Source organism: Liolophura sinensis, chromosome 2 (assembly GCF_032854445.1).
Source record: "Liolophura sinensis isolate JHLJ2023 chromosome 2, CUHK_Ljap_v2, whole genome shotgun sequence".
NCBI classification, from domain to species: domain Eukaryota; kingdom Metazoa; phylum Mollusca; class Polyplacophora; order Chitonida; family Chitonidae; genus Liolophura; species Liolophura sinensis.
Genome location: NC_088296.1, coordinates 28,142,423 through 28,154,614, shown reverse-complemented (window position 1 = coordinate 28,154,614; position 12,192 = coordinate 28,142,423). Strand labels below are relative to the sequence as shown.

General features: G+C 39.7%; 2 protein-coding genes across 2 annotated transcripts in view; one reads left to right on the top strand and one right to left on the bottom strand.

The window, feature by feature from the left end:
* Positions 1–12,192, top strand: part of LOC135462641 (alpha-mannosidase 2x-like) — a 240,693-nt gene that overhangs the window by 156,750 nt on the left and 71,751 nt on the right. The window lies entirely within an intron of this gene.
* LOC135462961 (putative ankyrin repeat protein RF_0381) overlaps positions 1–12,192 on the bottom strand; it is a 65,740-nt gene that overhangs the window by 38,631 nt on the left and 14,917 nt on the right. The gene's annotated exons all lie outside the window — the stretch shown is intronic.

Below are 12,192 nucleotides of genomic sequence, written 5' to 3'. Positions count from 1 at the left end.
CAGCATGATATAATCCGTCAATCTACATATATAAAATAGCGTCGTCAAACCGGGGCGTAGAAAACCTAACATTACAGGCTACAGCACAATATGATGCACCCCACCCCCCACCTCTACTTCTTGGCTATGTTTGTACAATAGTGTATTTCTTTTAGAGAGTCGCCTATATTCAGCTGTCTGTAAAATCAGTCATACTCGCTCCCAAACTTGCCTTTAGTCAGTGACACATAACAACACAAGCTCTTCACTGGACATGTTGAAAGTTTATATTCTTGCTGGGAAAACGAATTTAAAACACTTTTTCTAATTCATAATGTCAAACTCTATAAGATAATATAGTCATAATTATTCAAAAGCTAGTGGCATGCTGAGTACTGGGCGGAGTTCAATATGTTTTGAAGGAGGGTGACACTAGTTACCTGAACTGTTGTCGACTTTACCGTAAACCCTGTTTCTGACACTGCCATATTTGAAATCGTCCGCACGTTTTAATTTAATATAACCATAATAAATTAATTTTACTTTTGCAGTTTATGATCTCTTGTAGTATATGATCTCACGGCAGTAAAGTTGTAGGGATAGGAAATTAAAGTGATCTAGTTATTTATAGAGACAGTAGTGTAAGCTGTGTTGTTGCATGCAGTTTGTCCTAACCGCTTGTTGGGGCAGCCATTGTAAAACAAGTTACTCTCCACGCTTATTATCCAGCATGCAACTTGCTTCTGAATAATTATTACGTCACCCCAGGCAATGAGTTCTTGGTGTCGAAACTAAGCTTATGGAATTTAACATTATGAATTAGAAAGAATATTCTAACTGCAATTTCTTTGTAGTAACATGGACGTCCAATATATCAATGTGTAGAGCTTGGGCTGCAACGTGACACTAACTAGAGGCAATTTTCGTAGCGATTATGACTGATTTTACAGGCAGCTAAATATAGGAGACTCTCTAAAAGAAATAAACTATAATGCTAGTACATATACCTTGTGATTCGCTATGGTTATAAGATTAACATCATGGGATTAAATGTGTTTCTTTAATCAAGTGGTAAAATTGTAACCCACACAAAAGTAATCCCACTATTTTGTATCAAACCGTTCCTCGTGAATTCTTGTCATGAACTTCGGTTAATATGTTATGGATATGTCCATGTGCATGATCTAGATCCACAATTTCATTGTGACCCAAGGGCACTTGATGTAGTGGCAAGTACACGAGTCAATTAAAGTCGTATGTGTTGCAGTATTCGGTCGTCGGTTGTATGTCATTATGCTAAGCCCGCACACCTAAACATGGTGTCAGAAGTCAAGTGACTGATTGTAGCACATGGCAGAAATTCATCGTAGCTCACAGGACTGAGCTATTTGGCATTGTTGCTGAATTTTATGCGATCGCCCAGTGAACCACATGTAACGCTGTTTACAGTGGATGCCGCCATATTGGGTTTCGACATCGGAAGCTTCCTTGATGAACGTTTCGCTTGACATATGATGTGTATTTGTCATTTTGGTGAAAGAAAGAATATTACAAATAATACTTTGAGAACTTTTACGGTGAATTCAAGCATTTACAGACTCTGTGAATTGCAATTTACGCGTGAAAGGACCATCAAGGAAATGGCTACGTATCAGATACCAGCGCCACAGCCGATGTCTGTGAGAGGCGATGTCTCGGACAACTGGAAGAATTTTAGAGCATCGTGGGACTATTATGCCAAAGCTGCTGAACTCACTGAGAAGGATGGATCAGTTCAAGCCGCAATTCTATGCAGTGTGATGGGTATGGAATGCGTAAAAGTGATGAACAGTTTAGTGACATTGTCAAATGAAGATAAACAAGTGCCAGGTCGTATTCTAAAGGCACTTGGAGATCATTTTATGCCACAGAAACATTTACTGTTCGAACGAGTGAAATTTGGTTATGCAAATCAGACTGATCAAGAGTCCGTTGATCAATATGTGGTTAGACTGAGACAGTCTAACCTGTGAATTTGAGACATTGTGTGAGAGTTTGATTAGAGACCGGTTAGTGATGGGTACTCATGATAGCTCAACTAGAGATCGATTACTTCGAGAAAGGCCAGTTCCAGACTTAAATCGTTGCACTGAGGCTTTACGTGCATGTGAATTGTCAAAAGCTCACAAAGAACAACTAGGCAGTGCAACAACAACTGTTAGTGATCCACAAAGTATGGTACATGCAACATCTAAGCAACCCAGAAAGGAGAGAACTCGGAACAAAAAAACAGATCACAAGACACACACGAAGAACACAAACTCATCAGGTTCAAACAAGCACACAGCACACATTAATTGCCGCTATTGTGGTCAAAATCATGTCAAAGGCAAAGATAATTGCCCAGCTTATGGCAAGACCTGTGAGAAATGTGGAAAATTGCACCACTTTTCTTCTGTTTGTAAGTTAAAGACCTACTCAAGGAAGAAATTGCATCAAGCCAGTACTCACTATGATGAGACAGACACTGATTCTGACGATCTGTTGTTTGCTATACAGAGTATAGGTGCAGTGACAGATGTGACCGATATGAACAAACACTCAGGTTTCATGGTTCCAATGACATTTCACACAGATTACCCATGCACAATGAAAGTTCAGCTAGATTCAGGTGCCACATGTAGTGCTATGTCACACCAAGATTTGCTGAAAATTGTGCATCACCGCAAAGTAAAACTAGACAAACCAAAAGGCAAAATTAAGTTTTATGATGGTAGTACGATAACACCACTAGGAACATACAAATTATGCATAAGTCTCAATGGCGGACCAAAGCGTAACATTACATTTGACATTATTGCTAATGCTCCTTGGCCTATCATAGATGGTATGACATGTGTACAGAATGGATGGATAAATTTGTGTACTGATAAAGCAGTCTATATGAATCAAAAAGCCAGTACACACACACCCCTCACAAAGGATGAAATTTTCCAATCTTTTGATGATGTATTCACTGGATTAGGTTGCCTACCAGGTGAATATCACATTGAAACAGATTCAGCAGTACATCCAGTACAACATGCACCTCGACGCATCCCAGTACATCTCAAAATGCCCTTGAAAAATAAAATAGATGAAATGGAAAGACAGGGTATAATCACAAAGGTTTCAACTCCAACTGATTGGATAAGCAGTTTAGTCGCAGTCCACAAGCCAGATAAACTGAGAATGTGCATAGATCCTAGCATTACAACTTACAGGTGAAGTACTTACCTGGCACACAGATGTACATTGCAGATATGCTGAGCAGAGCTCACGAATCATGCAATTATTCCACTGGAAAGGATATGCCAAACTTTCAGATCTTTCACATGAAACAGGAGAAACAGTTATTTGATGACGTCACAAGCATCAACCAACTTGATCATATGAGATTGTCAGCCGACACTCATCAGCAGATCAAGTCATGCACTAGCTCGGATGCAACATTACAGACTCTCATGACTACAGTCATGACAGGATGGCCAGAATCTCGCGAGATGAGTTACCAGTTTCAATTCGGGAATACTGGAATTTCCGTGATGAACTTACAGCTCAGGATGGTGTTTTGTACAAAGGTATGAAAGTTATTGTACCTACAGCCATGAAGGCACAGATGATCGCTCGAGTACACTCAAGCCACTTAGGTCCAGATGCCTGTATTCGTAGAGCGAGAGATGTTCTGTGCTGGCCAGGAATGGCAGGAGAAATTAAGGATAAAGTGAAATCGTGTACAGTATGCTGTGACTTTCTAGCCAAGCAGGCTAAAGAGCCACTGATGACTCACAAAATACCGTCTGTACCTTGGTCTAAGGTTGGTCAAGATCTATTCAGTCTTCATGGAGAAAACTATCTTGTGACAGTTGACTACTACAGTGATTATTTTGAGTTGGATCAGCTTCAGGATACAACAGCAGCATCAGTCATCTGCGCTACCAAAGTTCACTTCTCAAGGCATGGTATTGCAGACATGGTCACAGACAACGGACCGCAGTATATTAGTACTGAGTTTCAGGACTTTTTACGTCAGTGGGAATTCAAACACTCCACCAGTTCCCCTCACCACAGTCAAAGCAATGGTAAGGCTGAATCAGCTGTGAAGATAGCGAAGAAACTTGTGAAGAAGTGTAAACGGGACAATCAGGATTTACAGCTAGCACTACTGGAATGGAGAAACACGCCTGGCGAAGATGGTTACAGTCCAGTTCAGAAGCTCATGTCGCGTAGAACTAGATCAATTGTTCCAACAGCTGAAGGACTACTATCGCCACAAGTTGTCACAGGTGTTGATGGCAGTATACAGTTGAAACGACAGAAAGCTAAAGCGTCATATGATGGACATGCTAAATCTCTTCCAGAACTCCAGATTGGAGATCCTGTTCGATTACAGCCAATCAACTCTAAAGAAAGGCCCCTGGGAAAACAAATAAGTCACCTCTCACAATAAGGAATTCGCTTAACGACTTCATGTACTAACTTTGTTTCGGTAGGTTTATACTCAAAATACAGGTTGAGTAATGACAATGTGCTGGTTGTGAGCAGATTAAAACCCGGCAATGTTCTACTGTTGCCTGGAGAGATCACGAGAATATGACTTCGATCTTGTATCGGTTTAGAAAACAGGAAGCTATATCTTCATGACATTGTATTTGAGTTATTTCCCTTTGCTCGACCGCGACACCCCGCTGCAAACTAATCAAATATTGCAGACTGTACGCACTGCTGTACTGTAAGAAACTTGTAAATTTTGCACAGTAAATGATTTACTCTTCAGGTAATTTAGATTTTTTAAATTTTTATTTTATGTAAAGGGCATTATACGCACATTTTTCACTGAGTAAATTTGCTAGTTTATTATATTTCCCCAGCAGCGTTCTCTCTTGTCTTAGATAGGGGAATTAACCTATTGTGTTTTCTAGGGAGAAGAAACATGGCACTATGAACTGAAAAGCGCCTAAAAGAAATTTTTTTCTAGCTCGAGATGCCTGCTGCATAAGTTTGCGATTTTTCCTAGCCATACATGTAAAGCCTGAAAATGGCAGTTCATCGCGTCCTCCATCTTTAACACCCTTTTATTTATGCTCGGGGTGTGTTGCCGCTCAGCCAATGAGAGTCGTTAAAACTGCTGGCTTGTTCGTGTACACTCGGAACTAACGCCCAAGATTCCGGTTTCCCGATCGTCAATCGGAAATCACCGAAGCAACGCGAAGTGATGGCAATTGGCGGGTCACATATATTATCAATCGGAAATGTACGAATTGCACTTCGGCGGTTTTTGAAGGGAATTCTCCTCCTTACACAGAAGACTTCAGGACTAGCTCTTAGGCCAAATGGAGTCCCCCACAGGGAATTTTGGCGAATGAATTTATAATTTATCAACTTGAGGTACTCGTTAGAATTTTGTACGGCATGTACATTCGAGGAAATGCATACTATTTGCGATGGTATTTGTTTAATATTTAACTGTTCTTCTTCTTTAAGTGTTTGTCCAGCTATGTTTTGTATCATAAATAGGAGATATTTTCATTGAAATTTTTGATTGAGAGGCTCACAGAATCTGGTAACGTATTCATTTTCTTCTAATTATTTGACTTGGCTAAGCATATTCCTTAAATGACCGTGGTAGTGCAGTGATTTGAATGATATACTGGTATAGCGCTGTTGTAGCGTAATGTTGAGTAACGTGCTTTGATTACATCATGTAAGAGTTGTTCCCCCTGAATTGATATTTTATTAGATTAATCGAATTTGATTTATACGTCTAAACGTAATTGCTACTTTCATTTGTATATTAGAAAATTTGAATAGTTGTATTTTAGTGGACTCTCGTCATGTTACATACCTTCACAACACTTGCGAGATAATGAGAGTGCTTTTTGTGTGTGTCTTTTATTTAATGTAATATGATGGAGAAATATCATTGTTTATTTACGTACACAGTTGTTTTGGTCTGATTGAAAAATTAGAAGAGTATAGTCAGTTTCAATTTAAACACATCCAAAGTTCTCTTCTGAGAATGTATTCGCCTATCATCACACAGACTATCATCACACGTCCTAAAATCTCCTAAAAATCCTGAAAACTGCTTGTCTAATTTACCTAGCTCGGGAACTACCAGAGGTTTATCGGTCTTGTCGTGTGCGAAGAGTTTGACACGTAAAACATAGACCTGTGAGTGAAAATTCCAACATAATGATTCTTCAACGAAATTTACAACGTTCTAGTGGCACGGATCGAGGCCCCTAAAACCTTGGACGAGATGTCCTTTTGCCGGCTTCCTGACATTTGAAAATGGACCCAGGTACTCATATGTATACGCAGTGACATACTAGTGTACATAAACCAAGGGGCTGTGATTCCACATTGATGTCAAGCATAAGCTGCAATACACTCTGCTCAGTCTACAATACACTCCGTTCAGTGTACAGTACACTCAGTTTAGTCTGCAATACACTCTGCTCAGTCTACAATACACTCAGTTCAATCTACAATACGCTCAGTTCAGCCTACAATACACTCAATTCAGTCTGCAATACACTCTGCTCAGTCTACAATACACTCAGTTCAGTCTACAATACACTAAGTTCAGTCTGCAATACACTGCTCAGTCTACAATACACTCAGTTCAGTCTGCAATACACTCGGTTCAGTCTGCAATACACTCTGCTCAGTCTACAATACACTAAGTTCAGTCTGCAATACACTCAGTTCAGTCCACAATACACTCATTTCAGTCCGCAATACACTCATTTCAGTATGCAATACACTCAGTTCAGTCGGCAATACACTCAGTTCAGTCTAGAATACACTCAGTTCAGTCTACGATACACTCAGTTCAGTCTACAATACACTCAGTTCAGTCTACGATACACTCAGTTCAGTCTACGATACACTCAGTTCAGTCTACAATACGCTCATTTCAGTATACGATACACTCAGTTCAATCTACGGTACACTCAGTTCAGGCAACGATAACTTTGTGGGGACGCCATATTTAGTGAATGCTTCTCTAGACGGCGAATATAGGATACATTTCGTTAACTTGACGCAGAATGAAATCCATCAAACACGCAGCTTTGCTTATCAACATTTTGTTTTTGTTACTAATTTGTGAACATCATTATGTTAGCTTGAAGTAGGTTCCGGCACTGATCAATGTGACAAGCATTTTCAGACTCTTCTGGATACATTCTCCATCTGGAAAATTGAATTCGAATTAGGAAATGACAATTTTTTAGAAAATTTCTGTGTTTATATCAGGGCGGAAAAATATAAGGACCAAATTTTTTTTTGCCAAAGAATTCCATTTTCGTCAAAATTTGAAAACATAATGACAACAAGTACATTAGAATAAAAGTAAATGTAGGAAATAAATTTTGAGGATCGGTTGTAAACCTAATGTTTTGGAAGATATGGCTCTCATTCTTTCTTCAACATTTCGTGTCAAGACAGAGGTAAATATCTGCAACTCAAAAGCTACAAAAATTTATCTGATGAGCTGAAATTGAAGCCATCTCATACTTGTAAGGGTACCACTGTCGGAAAGTAAAGATGAGAACTAAATGGCTTAACTCTCGCGTTAAATATGTCATGAGTGACCCGAAGATATCAAATTTATTAAAAGAGAGTAGGAGGAAAACTACTACTCGAGTTTAATAAACTTTATATCGAGGGTCACGAATTTCATATTCTATTTATCCCATAAATGCCTTATTATAAATTTATAGCGAAAAAATCATTACGATAATAACTTTTCGGAAACTACACCAACGCCTAACCGCGTAGTGATATCACATATATCTGTCAAGTGAAGCGTCATCAGTAAGAGACAAGTACATCGCGGAGTATAATATAGTACACACAAAATTTATTTACATAACGATTTTGTTTTATACCACAGACATGTCAAATGTTTGCTTCATACACTATATTGTTCAATACGTTAATATTTGTAACAAGAGTATTACATTTTACTGTTTATAAATAGACAAATTTCACGTTCGCTGAGTACACGCCATGCAACTTTCAAAAAACAATTGACAATTTAACTTAACGAAGGTTGAATTAGTGAAACAGTCTACAAAATGCTGATTTCTTATAGAATTTAAGCGCAATGGATATTGTTGGTTTCATCTTGATAATGTCAAAATTAGTGAAGCAAATAGTTTTAGGCCTATAGAATAATGTTAAGAAAAATAACGGCCAATCTGGGCGATGTTTCCGTTCTCGGCATTTTCCTTAGCCTTCATGGCGATAGCTCAGTGTGGTAGTCAATGCCGAGGATTTCCATATTGATTCGAATACCTCTTCTCACATTTATAGCTCTGGCGCGTCCTTTTTTGTCAGTTTTTACGATTTCAATCTTCTGGTCGAAGGTTGGCCATGTTAACATTTGCAGACGACAAGAAAAAGTTGTAAAAAAAGTATTGCTTATACAGCCGAGTTGTAACTTTTGATTGGTCGATTTTATGAATGAAAATATATATGGACCAATCGAAATGTCGGAATTTAAATTACACGTGGTGAATATTAAAACGATATCTGATGCCTTTATTACCCGGAAAAATGAACATTTATGGGATAAAAAAACAATAAAAATTCCTCAATCTACGGATGACAGTCACATAATTGTTTTTTTTTCTAGACTGCTTGAGAATGTGAAACTTCTCAGGACGGACGGGTTGACAGCAGCGTCTATGATGCCGAGTTGTCGGTTTAGGTTTCCCCTGGAAATATCCACAAGGTCATTTTCACTGTGAACTGGGGTGAAATGTACCTAATTGCACAAAGAGAAAATGAGCAAGACAAGCTCTAAAATAATGTCTCCAAAACAACAAAGCAAAAAAAAAAAAACAACCTCCGAGCACTATATCAGGATAACTTTTTCCAGTGAACTTTTCACCGGGGAGTCGAATAATGAACAACATTTTATATTGTATATATTATTCCATTAGTCCTGTTGCTTGAGTGTAGATAAGAGAATAACAGGTTGGCATCATATTCGATAAAATTTCCATTATCAGAGGAGAACATAGAATAACGCGATCTTGCGTCACGTTAAAGTAGATGTGTATATTCTAGCAAACTTGTTATTGAAGAGTCAAATAGAGAATGTGCTAGCACCACATTCAGGATATTTTTTTTCGAGTGGGCTTGTCATTGGAGCGTCGAATAACGAATAACATTCTGTGTGTTGCGCCACGATCAAGAAAATGATAATATTCGATTAGGCCTGCTATTTCAGAGCAGCATAGCGAACATTATAATCAAGTAAAATCGATTTAAAGAGCGGAACAAAGAATAACGCGAGCTTGTACCACGATCAAGTAGAAGTATATATTCGAGTAAACTTGCTATTAAAGAGGCAAATAAAGAACGTGTTAGCCCCACATTCAAGTAAACGTTTGTATTCCAGTAATTGTAGATATTATTATTATACTGTAGATTCCAATAGCGAGTAACCTACATGTATATATACAATGCATAATACCATGACTTACGTAGAATTTTAAAACAAATTAAGTGATGCTAATAAGAATTTATTGAAGGTCAAAAAGCGGTGTTGGATATACATGTAACATGTTACGTTATAGTCGTTCTATGGCTTTTAATATTTCCTTTCCTACATCCATTAATATTCATTTAAATATGAGCGCGAAAACTGGGCCTCACTGGCCAGCTGCCAGTATAGTCTTGTGTGAAGATGGTGGAGTGTTTCCTACAAGCCCAGCTCTAAAGTCTGCACGAGTTCTGTTTAACGTTCTAAACATGACCTATTCAACTGTGGCGTACTTCCTGGCTTCTGTATGTATGCCATTTAGAATCTTTTTTTAACAAAGGAGATTTCTAATATATCTACCAAGAATGCGTATGGCGGAATAACCCCCGTGCTGTGATACAACTATAGTGAAACGAAACCAAAACAAACATTTGTGTCATATGGTAAATATCCAGTCAGTGTTCCCCAGAAAAATGGTATCATCTTGGGGACCACTGACAGCAGACTTCCTCATATGTTTGGCTTATGTGGATGACATTGGTCTGTAAAATTTTTAACATTAAGTCCATCGTGAGTTATTAATTTAAAATTAGTGTGTTTCACTTAAATGTTTGTATGCAGATTGTTTGACCCTTGAGATTTATGTGCCCTATATTATCAGCTGTTTTTGTTGGTACGAATGAAGTACACCGTTCTACCGTTAACGCCAAAGAAGTTGCTAATCAACTAAATCCTTTTCAAAGGGAGGAATGCTGTAAAGAGCCTACTAGTAGGACAAAGTGAATCTTACATGATGTACAAAACATTAGCACTGGATCTGTACCGTAATATTAAGAATTTAGGTGGGTCAGCCCGTGTGTTCAGTATTGATGAAGTGGTAGTGAACAGGAATATCAAACCAAGAGCTCATTTTGTGGTAAAACTGCCAGATTTGGAACAACTGGAAGAGAATAATACCATAAAACAAGTTTGGAAATTTGTCTAAAGGCTGAACCTTAAGTTTAAAAATTGAATACAAATTGGAATATCAAGGGTAAAAATCCCCAGTCTATACTTTTCCCCCAAAAAGCTTCGTTCATAATTCACAGTTCAGGGAGTGGAATCCCTGTAATGTAAATATAGAAACAAGACTTAATCACAACGATATTTTAAAATCTCGCATTCCTTTACTTTTGATTGTAAAGTACACCTGCTAAATATCGTCCAGTACTTGTTCTCTACTTATCAAAACCGTGAGGTCTGGGGATAAAGGAATATACATTTTTTCAGATCAGTCCCTTTCATCTTGGCATGAATTCGTCCTAATGTCGCACATTATATAGTCTTTATATACGTCATATTACAGTGGTGATTTGTGTTACACGTCGTTTTGGGAACTGGTCCTGTGATTACTGACCTAGAACGTCCATTTTGTTTGAAGTCGGGTATACCAATGTCTTCTACGCATAGATTTCTGCCGAATGTTAATATATGGAAAGTACATTTACACAAGTTAACCGCCTTTGAGTGAAATCTACAGAACGATGTAGGTGAATATTCAGGAACCCGGATTCGCAGAGTAGTACAGGGAGAGAGGGTTCTGGTGCACGCCCCCCTTGGTAAATAGAGGCCCCCAGCCCCTATTCCCGGCGAGGTCCAGAAGTTCTAGTATACACACTGTAGGTTCTGGCGCACGCCCCCTTGGGGCCCTCCCCAGAACAAAATAGAGCCCCCCCCCCCCTTTCCCTGCTTCTGGGGGGGGGGGGGTGTATTAGACATACCCACCGCACCTGGTATGCTTCTACACCAAGCGTGTATACAACATGCGAAAGGGTTACAATAATTGCCGGTGGCTTCTCATCGGCTCCTCGGAGCTCTGTGGTAAGAGTTGTCTGCAGGAGTACTGCGGGGGTCACCTATACCGCCTGCGGCAGGGTCCTGGCACCTAGCCATGTATTTGCTGTGGTCGGGGCGTTAAAAACCGATTTCGGCTTTGCATGGCCTGCGGACATAATAGGGTCCAGACGCGTGAAAGGAAGTGGAGGCACAAGGCTTTCTCGGACGAGTTCAAACGGCTGGCGGCTATAGAAATTTACAATTAGAGAGTCGTGTGCACAGTTACACCGACCCATACAATGAGGCACCATCAGAAAGCGCGAGCACTACGGGGGGGGGAGTTTGAGACGCTCCTAGGTGTGCGGCCTAAGTACCAACGGTCCCGCAATGCCTTGGAAGAATTGCAGGGGATCCTCGACAGGCATAAAACGGCTGTGGCTGAGTTGAACTCCCGAAGTAACGAGGAGTTGAAGCAAGACGTCAAGAACACGCTCAGTAACGAGGAGTTTAAGCAAGACGTCAAGAACCTCCTCAGTAACGAGGAGTTGGATGAATTGCTAGGTGGAATACTGGGTGAAAAGAAACTAGAATTCACTAACACCGGCCGGGCTATAAGGAATCTCCTCCGGGCCTGGCAGATGAACGTACCCGAAGGCGTTTGGACGGACCCAATAGCCTTCTTAGAAGAAATTCGAGCCATTATTCGCCAGAAGCTAGAAGAAGAGATCCTGGCACCCAACGGGGTTAAGTTCCAACTAGGCCTCAGGGTTCAGCTGCGAAAGGGCAACGCCGATCGCAGTGAAGAGTATACCATACCGTTGGGCACTCCGATCTGCCTTATTTCCAGCCGCCCGGGACCCTCGGAGACCAACAAAATA